We start from the raw sequence: 20920 nt of genomic DNA on the forward strand, positions 1-20920 counted from the left end.
ACAAGGTCACAAAACAGAACGTCCTGATATCAACTCAAATAGGGAAATCACAAAAACAAATTAAGATTAATTAAAAAAAAAAATACACATAACAGGGAATCATGGAAGTCAATAGGTAAAAGATCACAATAATCAAAAAGAGGGACTAAATACAGGAGGCATTGAACTGCCATATGGACAGTGATACAAGGCGATACAGAACAATACAAGTTAGGTTTTTACTTAGAAAAATAGGGGTAAACAATAAGGTAACCACAAAAAGGTATAACAACTGTATAACTCAAGATAAAAACCAAGAAAAACGTAACGACTCAACTAACATAAAGTCAAGCACTATGAAAATGAGGATCTCACAATTTACTAAGAAAAACGCCTCAGCACAAAAAAGTATGTGGAAAAATGAAATTGTCAACAACACACATAAAAAGGCATCAAAATGACAGCACTAAAAACTTATTTATCTATAATTACCCTGAATGTAAATGGACTAAATGCACCAATAAAGAGACAGAGAGTCACAGACTGGATAAAGAAACACGATCCATCTATATGCTGCCTACAAGAGACACACCTTAGACTTAGAGACACAAACAAACTAAAACTCAAAGGATGGAAAAAAGTATATCAAGCAAACAATAAGCAAAAAGAAGAGGAGTAGCAATATTAATTTCTGACAAAATAGACTTTAGACTTAAATCCACCACAAAGGATAAAGAAGGACACTATATAATGATAAAAGGGACAATTGATCAGGAAGACATAACCATATTAAATATTTATGCACCCAATGACAGGGCTGCAAGATACATAAATCAAATTTTAACAGAATTGAAAAGCGAGATAGATACCTCCACAATTATAGTAGGAGACTTCAACACACCACTTTCGGAGAAGGACAGGACATCCAGTAAGAAGCTCAACACAGACACGGAAGATCTAATTACAACAATCAACCAACTTGACCTCATTGACTTATACAGAACTCTCCACCCAACTGCTGCAAAGTATACTTTTTTTTCTAGCGCACATGGAACATTCTCTAGAATAGACCACATATTAGGTCATAAAACAAACCTTTGCAGAGTCCAAAACATCGAAATATTACAAAGCATTTTCTCAGACCACAAGGCAATAAAACTAGAGATCAATAACAGAAAAACTAGGGAAAAGAAATCAAATACTTGGAAAATGAACAACACCCTTCTGAAAAAAGACTGGGTTATAGAAGACATTAAGGAGGGAATAAGGAAATTCATAGAAAGCAATGAGAATGAAAATACTTCCTATCAAAACCTCTGGGACACAGCAAAAGCAGTGCTCAGAGGCCAATTTATATCGATAAATGCACACATACAAAAAGAAGAAAGAGCCAAAATCAGAGAACTGTCCCTACAACTTGAACAAATAGAAACTGAGCAACAAAAGAATCCATCAGGCACCAGAAGAAAACAAATAATAAAAATGAGAGCTGAACTAAATGAATTAGAGAACAGAAAAACAATTGAAAGAATTAACAAAGCCAAAAGCTGGTTCTTTGAAAAAATTAACAAAATTGATAAACCATTGGCTAGACTGACTAAAGAAATACAGGAAAGGAAACAAGTAACCCGAATAAGAAATGAGAAGGACCACATCACAACAGAACCAAATGAAATTAAAAGAATCATTTCAGATTATTATGAAAAATTGTACTCTAACAAATTTGAAAACCTAGAAGAAATGGATGAATTCCTGGAAAAACACTACCTACCTAAACTAACACATTCAGAAGTAGAACAACTAAATAGACCCATAACAAAAAAAGAGATTGAAACGGTAATCAAAAAACTCCCAACAAAAAAAAAGCCCTGGCCCGGACGGCTTCACTGCAGAGTTCTACCAAACTTTCAGAGAAGAGTTAACACCACTACTACTAAAGGTATTCCAAAGCATAGAAAATGACAGAATACTACCCAACTCATTCTATGAAGCCACCATCTCCCTGATACCAAAACCAGGTAAAGACATTACAAAAAAAGAAAATTATAGACCTATATCCCTCATGAACATTGATGCAAAAATCCTCAACAAAATTCTAGCCAATAGAATCCAACAACACATCAAAAAAATAATTCACCCTGATCAAGTGGGATTTATACCAGGTATGCAAGGCTGGTTTAATATCAGAAAAACCATTAATGGAATCCATCACATAAATAAAACAAAAGACAAAAACCACATGATCTTATCAATTGATGCAGAAAAGGCATTTGACAAAGTCCAACACCCATTCATGATAAAAACTCTTACCAAAATAGGAATTGAAGGAAAATTCCTCAACGTAATAAAGGGCATCTATGCAAAGCCAACAGCCAATATCACTCTAAATGGAGAGAACCTGAAAGCATTTCCCTTGAGAACGGGAACCAGACAAGGATGCCCTTTATCACCGCTCTTATTCAACATCGTGTTGGAAGTCTTAGCCAGGGCAATTAGGCTAGACAAAGAAATAAAAGGTATCCGGATTGGCAAGGAAGAAGTAAAGTTATCACTATTTGCAGATGACATGATTATATACACAGAAAACCCTAAGGAATCCTCCAGAAAACTACTGAAACTAATAGAAGAGTTTGGCAGAGTCTCAGGTTATAAAATAAACATACAAAAATCACTCGGATTCCTCTACATCAACAAAAAGAACATCGAAGAGGAAATCACCAAATCAATACCATTCACAGTAGCCCCCAAGAAGATAAGATACTTAGGAATAAATCTTACCAAGGATGTAAAAGACCTATACAAAGAAAACTACAAAGCTCTACTACAAGAAATTCAAAAGGACATACTTAAGTGGAAAAACATACCCTGCTCATGGATAGGAAGACTTAACATAGTAAAAATGTCTATTCTACCAAAAGCCATCTATACATTTAACGCACTTCCGATCCAAATTCCAATGTCATATTTTAAGGGGATAGAGAAACAAATCACCAATTTCATATGGAAGGGAAAGAAGCCCCGGATAAGCAAAGCACTACTGAAAAAGAAGAAGAAAGTGGGAGGCCTCACCTTACCCGACTTCAGAACCTATTATACAGCCACAGTAGTCAAAACAGCCTGGTATTGGTACAACAACAGACACATAGACCAATGGAACAGAATTGAGAACCCAGACATAGATCCATCCACGTATGAGCAGCTGATATTTGACAAAGGACCAGTGTCAATTAACTGGGGAAAAGATAGCCTTTTTAACAAATGGTGCTGGCATAACTGGATATCCATTTGCAAAAAAATGAAACAGGACCCATACCTCACACCATGCACAAAAACTAACTCCAAGTGGATCAAAGACCTAAACATAAAGACTAAAACGATAAAGATCATGGAAGAAAAAATTGGGACAACCTTAGGAGCCCTAATACAAGGCATAAACAGAATACAAAACATTACCAAAAATGATGAAGAGAAACCCGATAACTGGGAGCTCCTAAAAATCAAACACCTATGCTCATCTAAAGACTTCTCCAAAAGAGTAAAAAGACCACCTACAGACTGGGAAAGAATTTTCAGCTATGACATCTCCAACCAGCGCCTGATCTCTAAAATCTACATGACTCTGTCAAAACTCAACCACAAAAAGACAAACAACCCAATCAAGAAGTGGGCAAAGGATATGAACACACACTTCACTAAAGAAGATATTCAGGCAGCCAACAGATACATGAGAAAATGCTCCCGATCATTAGCCATTAGAGAAATGCAAATTAAAACTACGATGAGATTCCATCTCACACCAGCAAGGCGGCATTAATCCAAAAAACACAAAATAATAAATGTTGGAGAGGCTGCGGAGAGATTGGAACTCTCATACACTGCTGGTGGGATTGTAAAATGGTACAACCACTTTGGAAATCCATCTGGCGTTATCTTAAACAGTTAGAAATAGAACTACCATACAACCCAGAAATCCCACTCCTCGGAATATACCCTAGAGATACAAGAGCCTTCATACAAACAGATATATGCACACCCATGTTTATTGCAGCTCTGTTTACAATAGCAAAAAGTTGGAAGCAACCAAGGTGTCCATCTACAGATGAATGGGTAAATAAATTGTGGTATATTCACACAATGGAATACTACGCATCGATAAAGAACAGTGACGAATCTGTGAAACATTTCATAACATGGAGGAACCTGGAAGGCATTATGCTGAGCGAAATGAGTCAGAGGCAAAAGGACAAATATTGTATAAGACCACTATTATAAGATCTTGAGTAATAGTAAACCTGAGAAGAACACATACTTTTGTGGTTACGAGGGGGGGAGGGAGGGAGGGTGGGAGAGGGTTTTTTACTGATTAATCAGTAGACAAGAACTGCTTTAGGTGAAGGGAAAGACAACACTCAGTACATGGAAGGTCAGCTCAATTGGACTGGACCAAAAGCAAAGAAGTTTCCGGGATAAAATGAATGCTTCAGAGGTCAGTGGAGCAAGCGCAGGGGTCTGGGGAACATGGTTTGCGGGGACTTCTAAGTCAATTGGCAAAATAATTCTCTTATGAAATCATTCTGCATCCCACTTTGAAATGTGGCATCTGGGGTCTTAAATGCTAACAAGCGGCCATCTAAGATGCATCAATTGGTCTCAACCCACCTGGAGCAAAGGAAAATGAAGAACACCAAGGCCACACGACAACTAAGAGCCCAAGAGACAGAAAGGGCCACATGAACCAGAGACCTACATCATCCTGAGACCAGAAGAACTAGTTGGTGCCCGGCCACAATCGATGACTGCCCTGACAGGGAGCACAGCAGAGGACCCCTGAGGGAGCAGGAGATCAGTGGGATACAGACCCCAAATTCTCATAAAAAGACCAAACTTAATGGTCTGACTGAGACTGGAGGAATCCCGGCGGCCATGCTCCCCAGACCTTCTGTTGACACAGGACAGGAACCATCCCCGAAGACAACTCATCAGAAATGAAAGGGACTGGTCAGCGGGTGGGAGAGAGACGCTGATGAAGAGTGAGCTAATTATATCAGGTGGACACTTGAGACTGTGTTGGCAACTCTTGTCTGGAGGGGGGATGGGAGGATAGAGAGAGAGGGAAGCCGGCAAAATTGTCAAGAAAGGAGAGACTGAAAGGGCTGACTCAAGAGGGGGAGAGCGAGTGGGAGTAGGGAGTGAGATGTATGTAAACTTATATGTGACAGACTGATTGGATTTGTAAACGTTCACTTGAAGCTTAATAAAAGTTATTAAAAAAAAAATTCATTAATCTAAATTTAAACTTAAGTAGCTACATGTGGCTAGTGGTCACTGCATTACAATACAGAATAGACACTGAAATGTGTTATGCTCGTGTGCACCTCTGTGTGTGTGTGTGTGTGTGTGTGTAGACATTGACAGAAAGGAAACTTGTAGCAACCCTATAGGACAGAGTAGAACTGCCTCATAGAGTTTCCAAGGAACGCCTGGTGGATTCGAACTGCGGACCTTTCAGTTAGCAGCCATAGCACTTAACCCCTATGCCACCAGGGTTTCCAAAAAATGGTATAAGCTAAAATGATGGAATTTAGCTAAAAGGCAAAAACCTTATTCTCCTCCTCATTTTAAAGCTGTGTGTGAGTCATGCCACACAGCTCTTGAGGTGTCTGATTTCGTGTACCCAGATGCTGTAGAACCGCAAAAAGAAATTATCCTTCAGGCTTGTTAAGGGGCTTAGTGAGGTTAATATTTGTTGTGTAATTAATGGTCTTATATTGGTCTCATATATAAAACAAATAATATAATAGTGTGTTCATTCAACATTTAAATAATATTTGTGTTCAAAACAATTGTTGCATAGTCTAGTGAAGAGTCACTAAAATTTAATCCATTTAAGCTCTCCTATTCATAAAAAATTTTTTTTATTCATAATTTACCCTGCTTTTATCTGATAAGTAGAAATTATTTCCTCTTCCATCTCTATTAATCCTTTATCTTCTCCACGTTTTTCACAGTAAATACAGTATTTTGAATAAAAATGACTAAAGTCTATCCTAGAGTTTTTATTCTAAAGGTTTAAAGTTTGGCTTTTTTATACTAGTGGTACAGCCAAAGGTGAGTAAATGCCTTTGACGAGATTAATTTCTTTCATATTGACAGTATGTTGTCCGTAGACTAAGTGATTTGTACCAAGGTACAAGATTCCCAAATAAATGAATGCTTTCAAACTATATCTGTTAAAAAAAAAAAAAGAACATTTGAAAAAAAGTAAAATGTCGATATATCATTAATATTAAGAGAAATGGGGTAAGCAAAGCTCAGTATATGATGGAGTTTTTTTTCCTTGACATTTAACCCGTCATATTAAAAGCATCTTCAAAGGAAAGAAATATCAGCTTGTCACCTGGAGATTGAAAATTGAGCTGCTCGAAGACAAACTGCTGTTTCTTCCCGGTAAAAAAAAACTCATAGAATGGACAAAAATGTCAGAATAAAAATAGACCATCTGGGAAAAAGAAGCCATCAGGAGAAGAAGTATAGTTATTGTTATAATTACAAATAAAAATCGTTTAAAAGTCAGTTATTTTTCCCTAGTAGCACATGAAGGAGTACCCAGCACATTGATTTATGGTTAAATTCTGAGATGGGAACAAAATATGATGAGGTGATGCTTCTGGTGGTCTGTAGATATAAGTTTAATAAAAGACGATTCATGGATAACATGGTATTTAAAGAATGGCTAACATTTTAACTCATACAAAAAACAAACCACGAGCTGGCATTTTGAAATTCCAGGATGATGAAAAGGAGATACACACCAATATTAAATACCAGGCAAGACGTTGGGAGGTGAGAGGCCAAAATGTACATATCTTATCAAAATATACACAAAGGTGGAAGCGCAGAACACTAAATAAATCTAAATGAACTAATGAGAGCCAACAATTTGCATTTTCCTGCAATTTAAAAAATTATTTTGAATGAACACCATTTAACAGGGAGAGCTCAGGATGAAATCTATTACTCCTAAAAATGCTCCCCTAAGAAAGACTGAATACAGTGAAATTTTAGGTTTTTCTTCTTCAGTAAAATGGAAGACTATCAATCTGTGTGAGTTTGATTAAGGGCAAATACCGTTCGCCACTGGCCACTCCACGTTACTAATCTCTCAGTTTTTATGCTACTTACTGAGAAAACAATTAGTTTCTTTCATGGATACTTTATCACCAAGGTTATATTATCTAATGTGATTTTAATTCTTGGCAAATCAATAAAAGGATCCATTTTATATTTGGATTTTACTTAAGAATTACAATATCACTTAAAAAAAAAACTTATTCTTAATTATTTGGTGAAATATCTTAGCTACTTATTTTATTCTAGATTGTTTTTCCCATCAGTATTTCTCCCTCACAGTGAACAATGCAGACAGGGAAGTTCAATCAGACATGAGCCCAAATCCAATGTGATCTTAACAAAAATAAATGGCTAACATAGTATGTGATAAACCTGCAAAATATTTTTTATTTTTATAAATGGGTCACATTTGGATTTCAAAAGTAAACTGGTGCATTTTGGGGAGTGCTTATTGGATTCTTTTGGATGATGCGTAAAATATATGCATGTGTCAAGGACCAACTTGCATGTGTCAAGCTGGTCCTGTCTCGTAGTGCCCCCATGCACGACAGAATGCAACCTGTTACGTTGGTCCTGCAATCATTGCTATGTTTGAGCCCATTGTTGTCGAGTTCTTCTAGAAAGAAAATTACAGTGTAATTCTCCACCAGTCAGACCTAGACTTTTTATACTTTAGTTTCACACGATGAAAATGTTGGCTAGTAGTTTGCCAATTTAGGATGACAAAAATGCTGTGCTTAACCCACTCCACCAAAACCCACTGCCGTCGAGTCGATTCTGACTCATAGCGACCCTGTAGGACAGAGTAGAACTGCCATAGAGTTTCCGAGGAGCGCCTGGCAGATTTGAACTGCTGACCCTTTGGTTAGCAGCTGTAACACTTAACCACTACACCACCAGGGTTTCCAGCGACCCTATCGGACAGATTAATACCACCCCATAGGATTACCAAGGACCACCTGGTGGATTTGAACCACTGACCTTTTGGTTAGCAGCCATCACTCTTAACCACCACCCCACCAGGGTTTCCAACGAGGTATAAGCATTCTAACATCCACTGCTATGTATTCCCCTTCAGAAGGCTGCATCAGTCTCTAGTCCCACGAACTACAGACAGCAGTATCGTTTCCCTATATCCTTGTCAACACATGGTTTTACCTGTAGTTCTCATTTTATGAATTCAATGAGTGTGAAGTAGTATCTCATTTTTGTTTTATTTTTCACGTATCTGATTATTAACGAGGTTACACATCTCTGCAAATACTTGTCCGAAATTTTGTGCCAATTTATATCCTTTGTCAGTTTTCTGGCCAGTTTACCTATCATTTTTGGTGATTTGGCAGATATTCCTTATATTGTTGTGAGGTTAAACTCTTAGCAAATATCTTCTCTCAATCTGTCGACCGTCTGTTAATTTGTGATGTGCTGTTTGTAACTGCACAAACATTCTAAATTTTTATTTAGATAAATCCATTGCAGTGAAATCCGTATGTATTACGCTTTTAGGCTTCCGTAAAGAAATCTCTTCCCATCTCCGTATTTTTTATAGTTTATTATTTACTTTTAAATCATTAGTGGATCTGAAGTTCACCTTTGTATACGGTATGAAATAGGGACCCAACATTCTCCACTTACTAAGTCTATTTTCTCAAAATGATTTACAAACTGCCCAGCTGGTATATACTGCCCATTGGTATATAGCACCAGCTCCACTGACTATCCAGTTCCCAGACCTAAGAGTTTGTTTTTTTAACTCCATTTTGTTGCATTAATCTTTTTGCCTTTTCCTACAATGTTATCAATTGTATTTATTACTTAGGTGTTGTAGTAAATCTACATATCGCGTAGAGGTTCCTCCTCTTTTTTGCCAACTGAAATTTTCATGGGTATTTATGTGTGTACTTTCAGCTCCTCAAAAGGTACTACAGAATTTTTATTGGAATTATATTAAAATTATCACTAAATTTAGGAGAAATGAATTTTTATAGTGTACATTTATTCAGGTCTCCTATTAATTTCTTTTATTACAATTATAAAACTTCTATTATAAGTTTCTTGTACATTTTTTCCCAGGGTAATTTCTACAGACTTTTGATTTTGTTGTTGTTACTGCTATCACATTTTTTAGTTGGTCATTATTGATGCAGATGAATGATGAAGAACTGAGTACGTTGATCTCATATTCAGCAAACTTTTTCAATTCTCTTATTAACTCACACTATTTATTGATTCTGTTAGGATTTCTATGCAGAAGATCATATCTCCAAAACGATAGAATTTTACTAATTTCTTCTTTTTTCTTAAAATTCATATTTTCCTAGATTTTTAAAAAAATTAACCATAACCTCTAGTAATTTACTGAACCATATTGATGAAAACTAGACACCATTTTTTTGTTCCTGGTTGGAGAAAATGTGTCTAAAATTAATCTTTAAAAACAATATTTGCTATAATTTTGGTATAAGCTTTTAACACATCAAAGGAGTCCCCTTCTACTTTTCAGGGACATTTAAAAACGTATATTGTAAATAGAAATTGAACTTTATATTTTTTTATTTCATTATCTTTTTTTTTTTTTTCCTAATTTCCATTTCTCCTCCCCCCATCTCCTGGTAAATCTCTAGTCTTTAATCTCCATGGATTTGTGTGTTCTACATATTTCATGCAACTAGGATCATACAATATTTGTTCTGTCTCACTTATTTCACTGAGTATAACGTCAACATCTATTTTAAATTCTTGTTTAAACGTTATAAAATGCTTTTAGCACCTACTGAGATTATGTGATTTTTCTCCATCTATTAATGAGGTGAATTATACTACCAAATTTGACGAACTAAACCTATCTTTTCATTTTTATGATAAATCTTATTTGATCATAACATAATTTTCTTGGATTTAATAAACTAGTGAGTTAGTGCGCTCAAATGGGATTATTTCCATGTTACAGTGTGAGCGAAGTCTGAGGCATACAGGTGTCAACTCTAAACCACGGAGAGGGGTTAGACCATCCAATCAGCAGTACTTGCCCACCTGTGAACTTCAGGTGACCACCAACCTCCAGCTTATAAAAGAAATTGAGAAGCTGAGTGAAGTTGGAGACTGAAGAGATGATTTCCTGGAGAAAGCCGTCAGTCTGGTCTGACTGCCAATTTTCCTGTGGGAAGGAGTTGGAAATATTTCAAGCCTAAGAAGGCGTCAAGGAAGCCAGTTTTTGGACTTTATATATCCTTCTGGATTTTAAAGAAAGACTCATAACGTAAAGGTGAGAGGTTGTGGTTATGGCCAAGGGATGCAGGACAGACACAGCATGAGCTCCCTGGGCACCAGTTAGACTTCCCTCCTCAGCTGGAAAAAATGTGTGAGCCTCATAGACCCAATATGGGCTTCCTGGCAATAAAAACTACCTAGTAAATCCTGCTCAAGGAGCAACATAACCCCAACAGGAGACTGGACCACCAAATTCCAAGGAGCTAGGGGAGAATGGAGCTCTGGTGGTGCAATGGTTAAGAGCTCAGCTGCTAACCAAAAGGCGGGCAATTCAAACCCACCAGCGGCTCCACAGGAGAAAAGACCTGGCTATCTACTCCCATAAAGATTACAGCCTGGGAAACCCTATGGGGCAGTTCCACTCTGTCCTGTAGGGTCTCTATGAGTTAGAATCAACACTACAGCACACAATAACCAGGGAGAAAACATCACCTGCTTAATGATGTTCTTGCTTTGCCAAATCTCCCAGGAAAGGCCTTCGAAGGACTCAAAAAGAACTTACAGAAGAGAGCAGGTCAAGTTTAAACATCCTGCAGGGTCACAGGAAATAACAAGAATTGCATTGGTGAATTTCCTGAATTTTCACTTTGCTTCCACTCCTGCCACCTGCCATCCTGGAATGATCAAAAGACAGCTGAGGGTGAAGTGAGAGAAAGGAGCTGACAGAGCAGAAGGAGAATACATAAAAACAGAACAAAAAGTTTCCACTTTTGAAACATAGCTGTGATTAAAAGTGACAGTGATGGCAGCAGGATCTGATTTTCTGAGTGAACAGATACACTACAAACCTTGCCTAAGATTGCATCCAAGGCAAAACAAATAATAATAATAATAATAAAAACCCAGTTGCTGTAGAGTGGATTCCTACATGGCGACCCCGTGTGTGTCAGCGTAGAGCTGTGCTCCACAGGGTTTCCAGTGACCGACTTTTCAGAAGATCACCAGGCCTTTCTTTGAAGCACCTCTGGGAGGACTTGAGCCCCCACCCCTTCGATTAGCAGCCACATCCTTTAACAGATAAGCACTCAGCGTTAGCTGTTCGCACCACCCAAGGACTCCTGCATCCGAGACATGGGAAAGCAAGTCCACAGGATCAGCATGACTGGGCAAAATTAGGAGTGTTTTCTGATTAGATTCTGATAAGGATTCCTGTTTCCCATAATGGTAGTACTTTTATTTTATCTTAAACTTTTTGAAATGAATATGTATACGAGAAATGAGAATATATGTAATTTCTTTTTTTTTTTACATTGTAAGATCTAATTGTAAAAATCATGTTTACTTTAGCCTTATTTCAAAAAAAAAAAAGCCGCCACTTCCTGCTGTCTCACACCATCTACGGTGTTAGAGCTGTCTCTGTCTCCTGGATCTGGGAGGTTCCCAGAACAGGGACCCTGGGCTCAGAGACATGCTCCTCTCCTGGCTCTTCTTCCTGATGGTAGCGAGGGCCCCCCGCCTCTGGGGTTGACGTCCTTTAAGCCTAGTGAAATAGCAAAACTGACCAATCCGCTATAAGAATTCCATGACCTTATTTCCTTAGCACAACTGCCCAATCCCCTTGGTGAACCACAACCACCTGACTTGCATAGTCCCACCCGATCATTCTGTGGGAGTTACAAGACCATAGCTAGAAGGGCCATATTAAAGCAATTCACAGCAGCACACCTGGTCACTTGGATGTAAGTGATGGTTTTAACCCCTGGGCTGTGCCTTTACAGAGAAGGGGCGTGCTCTCCGTATCCCCTGTCCCTTTCCTGCTGGCTGAGATGTAGATACGATAGCAGAAACTGCAGCAGGCAAGGCCACGAGCAGAAGCAACACATTAAGCATAACTAATAAAACATTTTTACGAAGGAGGAGCCTGAGACCCAACACCGTAAGCCACCAATTCACTCCTCGGCTGCTTTCACTTGGACAAGCATGTGAGAGAGAAATAAACTCACTTGTTTAAGGCACTGTATTTGGGAATCTTGTAAAAGCAACCTAATCTATCCTACCTGTTACAGAACTATTGCTACTTATATCCCTAAGTCTTAGGATAATGATGAAGAAATGTTTCAAGGAAATCAAGAACACAGAAAAAAAGCAAAGGAAAAAAAAGAAAGGAATGTGTGTGGATCCTATCAATGAAAATATGAAATAATCTTGTAACACTTTCTCTTTCATAAAAAAAATTTTTTTTTTACATAGTTATGGTATATTTGGATTTATGCTCATTCTTTAGTTTTGATAATTTACATTTTTCCAGAAACTGTCTATTTTATAGAGATTTTCAAATACTTTTGCATAACTTTTTACCTAGTATCCTTTTATGAATGATATTTCTCATAATTATATGACACACTATATATATATAATATATTTCCACTTTTTATTTCTGATTTTATTGGCTTGTGCTTTTTTGCTACTTAATGAGATTTGGGTATTATTTGTCTTCCAGAAATCAACTCTTTTCTGTTTCTAGTCATTAATTTTTAATTTTACTAATTGTTTTATCCTAATTTCCTTATTTTTGTTATAGTTCTGATTTATGGATTTTAATATTTAGTCATATATTTTAATTTTTCTCTTTAAAAAAATTAAGACCTTTAAGAGTAGGATTTTTTCTCCAAATTGAACTTATAAAAAAAATTTATGTATAATGTTCCTGTTTTTACTATCTTCTAAATGTTTTATAATTATAGCTTATTTTACTAACATACTTTGAGAGTTTTTTTTTTTTTCAATAAAAGGTGTGGAGATGGTATATTATCTGAGCTCGTGCATAACTGAGGATGTCTTTTTGTTCTAAGTATACATCTTTTCCTATAACAAACACACATTAATTGCTTCCTATAAGCCAGGCACTATTCTAAGAACTGGAACTGTAGTAGGAAAAAAAGCAGAAAGCAGAAAGACCCTATTCTCACAGAATTTACATTCTATTGAGGCAGCTAGACATAAATAAATAAATAGCTTTATATTACAGAGGTGCTATGAAAAAAGTATATAATGTGATTGATCGGGGCTGGAGCTGCATAAAAGGTAATGGTCAGGAAAAGGTAATGAATTGAAATGTGGATAGAAGATTTAAAGAAACAATGGAGTAAGGCATGAATACACTTCTGGAAAAAACGTTTCAGGCAAGGAAAGAGTAAATGAAAAGGCCTTGTGGTGGGTGTGTGCTGTCCTGTTCAAGGCACAGCAAGAAGGCCCAGGTAACTCTAAATGTGAATGACAAGAAACCAAAAACAGAAAACAAATATACTGCATTAGAGTGGATTTGCACTCATAGTGACCCTATAGCACAGAGTAGAATTGCCCCATAGGGCTTCCGAGGAGTGGCTGGTGGATTCAAACTGCCAAACCTTTGGTTAACAGCAGTACACTTAGCCACTGAGTCACCAGGGGTCTGTGAATGATAATACTTAGTATAAACTTCTTGAGTCACAATCTTCTTTTTTATCATTGTCCATTTTCCTGCATATAAAATTCACTTTTAAAGCACCATCTGGAAGACAGGATGATGTACACTCTTCGTAGAGCCTATTTGTTGCCTACCAGTCATGTACTCAATACAGCTTTCCTACAAATGGGTAGGGTTGCCCCCATCCCCACGCCCCACCTCTGGAAAACTCTTAAATAATAAAATACATGGGTAAAATACAGATTATGTAACTAACTTGATTTAAGAATTAAATTTACTCAGTAAATGACTATACTTAAAATTTTTTACTAGGGGTCTTAGTTATCTAGTGCTGCTATAACAGAAATACCACAAGTGGATGACTTTAACAAAGGGAAGTTTACTCTCTCACGATCTAGTAGGCTAGAAGTACAAATTCATGGTACCAACTCCAGGGGAAGTCTTTCTGTCTCTGTCGACTGTGGAGGAAAGTCCTTGTCATCAATTTCCCGGTGGTCTAGGAGCTTTTCTGCTCAGGAACCTCAAGTCCAAAGGATGTGCTCTGCTCCTAGCATTGCTTTCATGGTGGTATGAGGTCCCCAACTGAGTGCCCACTTCACTTTCCTTTTATCTCTTGTAAGATAAAAGGTGGTGCAGGCCACACCCCAGGGAAACTCCCTTTAGGTTGGATCAGGGAAGTGGCCTGAGTAAGGGTGTTACATCCCACCCTCGTCCTCTTTAATATAATCTAATCTTGCCTTGGAAACTCTGGTAGAGTAGTGGTTTAGTGCTACAGCTGCTAACCAAAAGGTCAGTGGTTCGAATCCACCAGGTGCTCCTTGGAAATTCTATGGGGCAGTTCTACTCTGTCCTACAGGGTCACTATGAGTTGGAATCGACTCGACGGCAATGGGTTTGGTTTGTTTTTGGTATAATCTTGCATTATTAACCACAGGCAGAGACTAGGATTTACAACACTTAGAAAAATTACATCAATCACAAAATGGAGGACAACCACAACACTGGGAATCATAGCCTAACAAAGTTGACACATATATTAGAGGGACACAATTCAATCCATGGCACTAGGTGAAGTTATTGAAATGAAATGATTGTATTTAAATGAGAGATCAACCATATAATTTGGACTTTCCATAATTTTTTGTTTTGAATTTTCTTTAGGTAAATTTATAAACGTCATTCTTGGGTATTCCAATATCTTTAGCAAGTCTAATATTAGTAGATATATTGTTACAATCTGAAATTTAAAAAAATGCAATAAAACGTAATTCTTGAACCTGCACGAGCTCATGATCATTCAGGGAGGAAAGAACACAAACAGCATGTAATAGGGATACAGAGACGCTGTGTTGAAAGTATGGAGAAACTACTGTGAGGATAATGGTAGTCTTAAAAGACGGTCTGAACCTTTACCATTCTTTTCATGAAGAAGTGAGGTCTTGGTCCCCTCCTTTTGAATCTGGGGGTGCTTGGGACTGCTTGGTCCACATCTCTACAGAAGAAGTGATGCTTGTGACATCTAAGACAAGATCCAGCAGGGCATATGAGGAGTCCAGTCCCTGGCTAAAACCCTGTGACTTTTCAGGCCTGACCATAAGCCATTGCAAATGCTTTACCTGGCGGGCCTCAGGAGGACAGCTACCCTCCCAACCAGATGTGGTGCACAGCTAGTACATTGCAGTCTCTGTAATGTAGCCAAGGACCAGCCTTGCTCTTTATGGGGTGGGGGAGAACTTCTGCAAAGGCCTTCCTCGGCACCCCCTCTGAAGCCTGCATGTTAGGGGGAAGAGGCAGCATCCTGAAGACGCTTTGTCTTACTCTGACTCCGTACTTTTGCACCAGTAGCACCTCACCCTCGTCATTCCCCCTGTTCCTTGGTCATTAAAACTGCAGGAGCTTTTTGTTAGGGCCCCTTTGGCAGCAAGGTGGGTCCCCACATCTGCACTGACCACCTGGCCCTCTGCTGGGCGCATTCCTGGGGAAACACTGACAGGGAAGGTCGGCTCCTAGCCCAGCTTTACCTCTTGCCCCTTCACAGTAAGTGATTAAAAGCTTGACAGTTACTTTCATTTTGACTCCTCTTAATCGACTATCCCATCACCTGGACAGTTCAGCTCAGCTCTCAGCTCAGCTCAGCTTCTTGACTTCATGTACCTTCCATCTGACTGACTCGGAATGCTGGCTTTCTGGTTACTTCCTCTCTGAACACGGTCCCTGGGAGCCAGCAGCCCTGCTGTGAGAAGTCCAAGCCTCACGGAGGAGGCACAGGTCAGTGTGCTGGCTGACAGGCCCAGCTGAACCTTCAAGTCATCCCAGCCCAGACACTTGACTTGTGAGCGAAAAACCTTCTAGATGATTCTAGCCTTAAATATGAGTCATCCCCAGCTTCCCCAGCTATTCAAGTCTTCCCAGGTGAGGCCCGGGCATGTAGCAGTAACAAGCCATCCCTCCTGCAGCCTCTCTTTACCCCTGGCCCACAGAAACACTGGGCATAATGAAATGGTTGGCACTTTGTGCCTCTATGCTTGGGGCAGTTTCTCTTTGCAATCGATAAATGGAACATATAAAAAAAATAGTGACCCTTTATTTCAGATTTCCACATGGCCTTTAAGTATTCAGTAAATTCGATCCTTCAAGAATGCATGTTATTTGTTAGATCGCTGGGCTAAGTTTTTATTTTGAGACGTACAGGCCTTGTATCACTTATTCTATCTGGCAAAGTTGGGGAAGGCTTCACAGAGGAGGTAACATTTGTTAATATTGAAAAATTGCCTGAATTCCTTAGTATGTTCTCTACTCTACCATTCAGGGCCAATACTCAAAAGCCTTAAAGGTTTTGAAAGGCACTTCAAAATCATTTCTCAGTTGCATATTACTTGATTTTCATTCTTGTCATCTGCCTGTGCACTTGGTACAAATTCCATGTCATCCAGAGGCAGTTTGGCAAGGCAGGTCAGTCACCACTGTGACAGCAGATGATGGAAAAAAGGAAGACTGGCTTCTTTTGTCCCTACAGGGGATAAGAAGGTGAGAGTGAGACCCATGCAAGGATTCTACTACATTTCATCTTTACATTAGCACTGTCCACGTCTCCATTTAGGGATACCATTTAATCCTTGCATCTGCAAAGAAACAGGGCAGTTTTTTGTTTTTGTCTTTGCTAACCTAATTTTTAAAATCATTTAATTAGGCCCAGAGGCTGTGCAATGGGAACATACAGAGTTCTGGAAAAATAAAACAAATGAGTGAATCAGGCCATTTTGTCCCCTCTAAGCTGTTTGGAGGACAAGTGCTAACTGAGGATGCAGTAACGTTATTGTTATAACTGATTAGCCACTAACAGCAGGATTTCAGGAGGATAAGGAAGGAAGAATCCATTCGTCATTACGCACAAGGAGCTTACCGTCAGCTCTCTGCAATAAAAATGGGAAGATAGAAGACAATGGCAGCTATCTTCAGGTGTTGTTTCTATTGTTTCACTAGGTAGGTTTGTTATTAATCTCTTTATTATAAATGTTTCACACGTCACATTTCTTCAGAGTATTCCTGCTTTATTTTTTCCCCTTACCTTCAGCTCTCAGCACTGAATTCAAGTGACTTCTTTTTTGGTAAATTCTAATCCCAAAGATACCTCTTGCCACGGTCTCCCAGCTCATTTTCTCCTTTCAATTAAAGGTCATAGTTTGTTTGAGAAGAGCAAAAGGAGCTGCGAGAAGCATATTGACGTTGTGTAAATGAGAGCCGAACATCCAGGGGTGTGTAGTTAATGAACAAAAGATCATCGTGTGGCGTGTAATTGCAGTATTAAGATTTCCTACTGAATTCACTGAAAAGGTGGTGTGCCAGAGGACAGTCAACCAGGCAAGAGAGCGCTCACCCCACGCAGAGGGCTGTCCAACTCCTCTCCCTGTTTCCTCCTACGTAGAGTTTGAGTCTAGGACTTAAATGTCTCTTTGAGGGAAATAATGCATTTTTTTCTGTTTTGTACAGAGATATATAGTAAAGTAACTGTAACACACGTACTGGTTTATATTATTCAGCACAACAAGCTGTGTAATGAAATTTAATTTTGTTCTCCAGTGGCTAGAAAAAAATTCTAAAAGAGGAAAGATCATTCCAAAAGACATATTAGATATTAGGCCTATTGATTCAGGGACATGTTATAAATGTGCAAATAGTAAATGCAGATGTAACTATTTTATGATCTGATCATGAATGATAAGAAAGCAGAATGAACATGTTTAAAAGGAAGAGAACGAAATGTAATTGCTAGAATACATTTTTACCGTTAGTAGAGATAGTCACACTTTTAAACAGGAGCCCTAGTGGCATAGTGGTTAAAGCGCTCAGCTGCTAACCCAAAGGTTGGCAATTTGAACCCAGCAGCTGCTCCTGGGAGAAAGATGTGGCAGTCTGCTTCCTTAAAGATTAAAAAAAAAAAAAAAAACAGCCTCGGAAACCCTATGGAACAGTTCTACTCTGTCCTATAGGGTCCCTATGAGTCGGAATCAGCTTGATGGCATAGGGTTTACACTTTTAAATTAGTTACACTGTGCTGATATGTATAATTACATGCGTGTGTGAGTCCTCTCCATCAAAAGCACATAAAATGTACTTTATTGTTTAAATTTCAGTGTTTAGCTTTTCATTAGTAGGTGACTTCTGCATTTGCTAATAGCTTACAGATTTTTCTTTGCAGAAAAAGAAAAGATGATAGACTAGCAAGTTTTGTTCTGTTGCTATCTGATATAAAAAATTGAAAAAAAATATAGAAATCTTATGTCTAATACAAATTTTATGATTTCATGTCCCATAAGAATTACTTGTCAGCTGTCAGTTATATATCATTACCTTCACTGCAGTAATTAATTAAAATAAATTATGGTGTTAGCTGAGAGATAAATCATTTATCTAGGTTTCATTTTTTAAACTCCCTAAATTATGTGTTTAAATACCTGTTTAACCCCTCATCTAAAATAAAAAAGAAATTCTATTCCTAGATATTCCCCAATAAAGATGTTAAAAACAAACAAACCTGATGCCATTGAGTTGATTTCGACTCATAGCGACCCTGCAGGACAGAGCAGAACTGCTGTGTAGGGCTTCCAAAGAGCGACTGGTGGATTTGAACTGCCAGCCTAATGCTTAACCACTGCACCACCAGGGCTCCGAATAAAGGTGTTAATAGACAAGTAATGCCCATAAAGTGCATATCGTAGAAATTAATGAACATTTCAAAAAGGCTCACAGACCCATCTCATTATACGATTTTTCAAAGATAATTTAATTTCTGTGGGTCATCTTCTTCCTTACCTACAAAAACTAAGGTTCAAATTAAGATGCCCTTATCTCTATGGAACTACTGTAGTCAAAAGTTAACCACTTAATGTAAATATTCTTTGCTTAAAAGATAAAAACCATCTGTTTGGTAGCTAATAAATATCAAAATTCAAAAAAATAAAAAATATTTTTGTTAATTTAAATTTTTGGAATTATAAAAATATAGGGGATATAGAAATTTAAGACACAGGCTCTATCCTAAAAGAGTTTATCGTTTACCTCAGGAAATAAGTCTAACACACATGAGATGATTCGAAACAATAACATAAAATTAGGGGGAAAATTGTATTACACACTGCGCAAGGGCTGTAAAAGTCCCCAGAAGAAAAAGATCAAGGAAGCTAGAATAGTTGGGAGGCTTTTATGGAGAAAGCTTTCCCATCCGATGATTCAGGATATTGAATGCTTGCAGTTAATCACATCATTGTAAGCATGAACCTAATCTCCTCACTATCAAAATATGACTAAAGGGACTTTACTCTTTTTTAGTTTTAGGAATTGTCCGTTGACCAAATTTCTAAAAAAATTCTATAAAAACTATGATTTTCCTTCTAAATTTTACTTATATTTTTTTTTAAAGAACAGTTCACAAAATATAGGAAAATCAGTAACAAATGAGACACTAAAATGGACCATTTTTGGTGGAATAAAGATCAAGAAAGAATGCACACTGGCTGAGGTTCTCCAGGCAGAGTCCAAAAATGTGATATGGGATAGCAGTTACATAATGTGACTCTTAAAATTTAAATTAAAAAAAAGTTTAAATAATAATTCATTATGCGAGCATTGGGAAAAAATAGTTTTTAATTTAAACAATAATAGTAATGGAAATGAAACACCTGACAGTCTAGCAGCAGGAGATAAATTGAGAACCTTTAAAAACAAACTTTTGCCCACCCCCAAGATTCATAGATAAGAAATTACACAGTGAAAAGAGAAATTGACATAAGCAAGGTAAATTACATGGAAATGTTGTATTGGATCTGTATTGGTAGGAACGAGACAAAGGTACAACAGCTGGAAAAAGAAGAAGAGGAAATTTCATGGGTGGTGGCAAGTGGCTTGCCAGTGTCAAACATACAGTACATGATCAATAAATGCACGGTCAGTGGTTGGTTCTCACCTTCCCACACGAAGAGTTAATATCCAAAGCAACTGCATACATGGAATTTAAATAGCAAATGGATCATGACAAGTTGGGAAAATACTAGTTGTATCCCATTATGGAAAGAAAGCTAGATTTTAAAATAGTCATTTAATAAAATATGAAGGAAAAATAAGAAAGGAAAAAATTTTAAAAAGCTAGATAAGTTGATATTGTCGATATTGCTGTTAAGTGCCGTAGAGTCAGTTCTGACCCACAGCAGCCCTGTGTACCGCAGAACAGAACACTGCCTGGTCTTGCACCATCCACACGGTCTTTGCTCTGTTTGAGCACATTGCTGCAGCCACTGTGTCAGCCTATCTCCTTGAGGGTCTTCCTGTCTTTCCTGACCCTCTACTTTATCAAGCATAATGTCCCCCTCCAAGGACTGGTCCCTTCTGGTAACATGTCCAAAGTACTTGAGACGAAGTCTCTCCATCCTTGCTTCTAAGGAGCAATCTGGCTATACTTTTAAGACCGATTCGTTCATTCTTCTGGCAGTTCATGGTATATTTAATATTCTCTGCCAAACCATAACCAATAGGATGCTATAAAATGTTCAGATTTTTTTCAATGCTTTTTAAGAGGAAACATAAGAAAAACAAATTGTGCAAAATTGTACACCAATTTCCTCTGTACTCACACACCAC

This window comes from Loxodonta africana, chromosome 21, assembly GCF_030014295.1.
Source record: "Loxodonta africana isolate mLoxAfr1 chromosome 21, mLoxAfr1.hap2, whole genome shotgun sequence".
NCBI classification, from domain to species: Eukaryota; Metazoa; Chordata; class Mammalia; order Proboscidea; family Elephantidae; genus Loxodonta; species Loxodonta africana.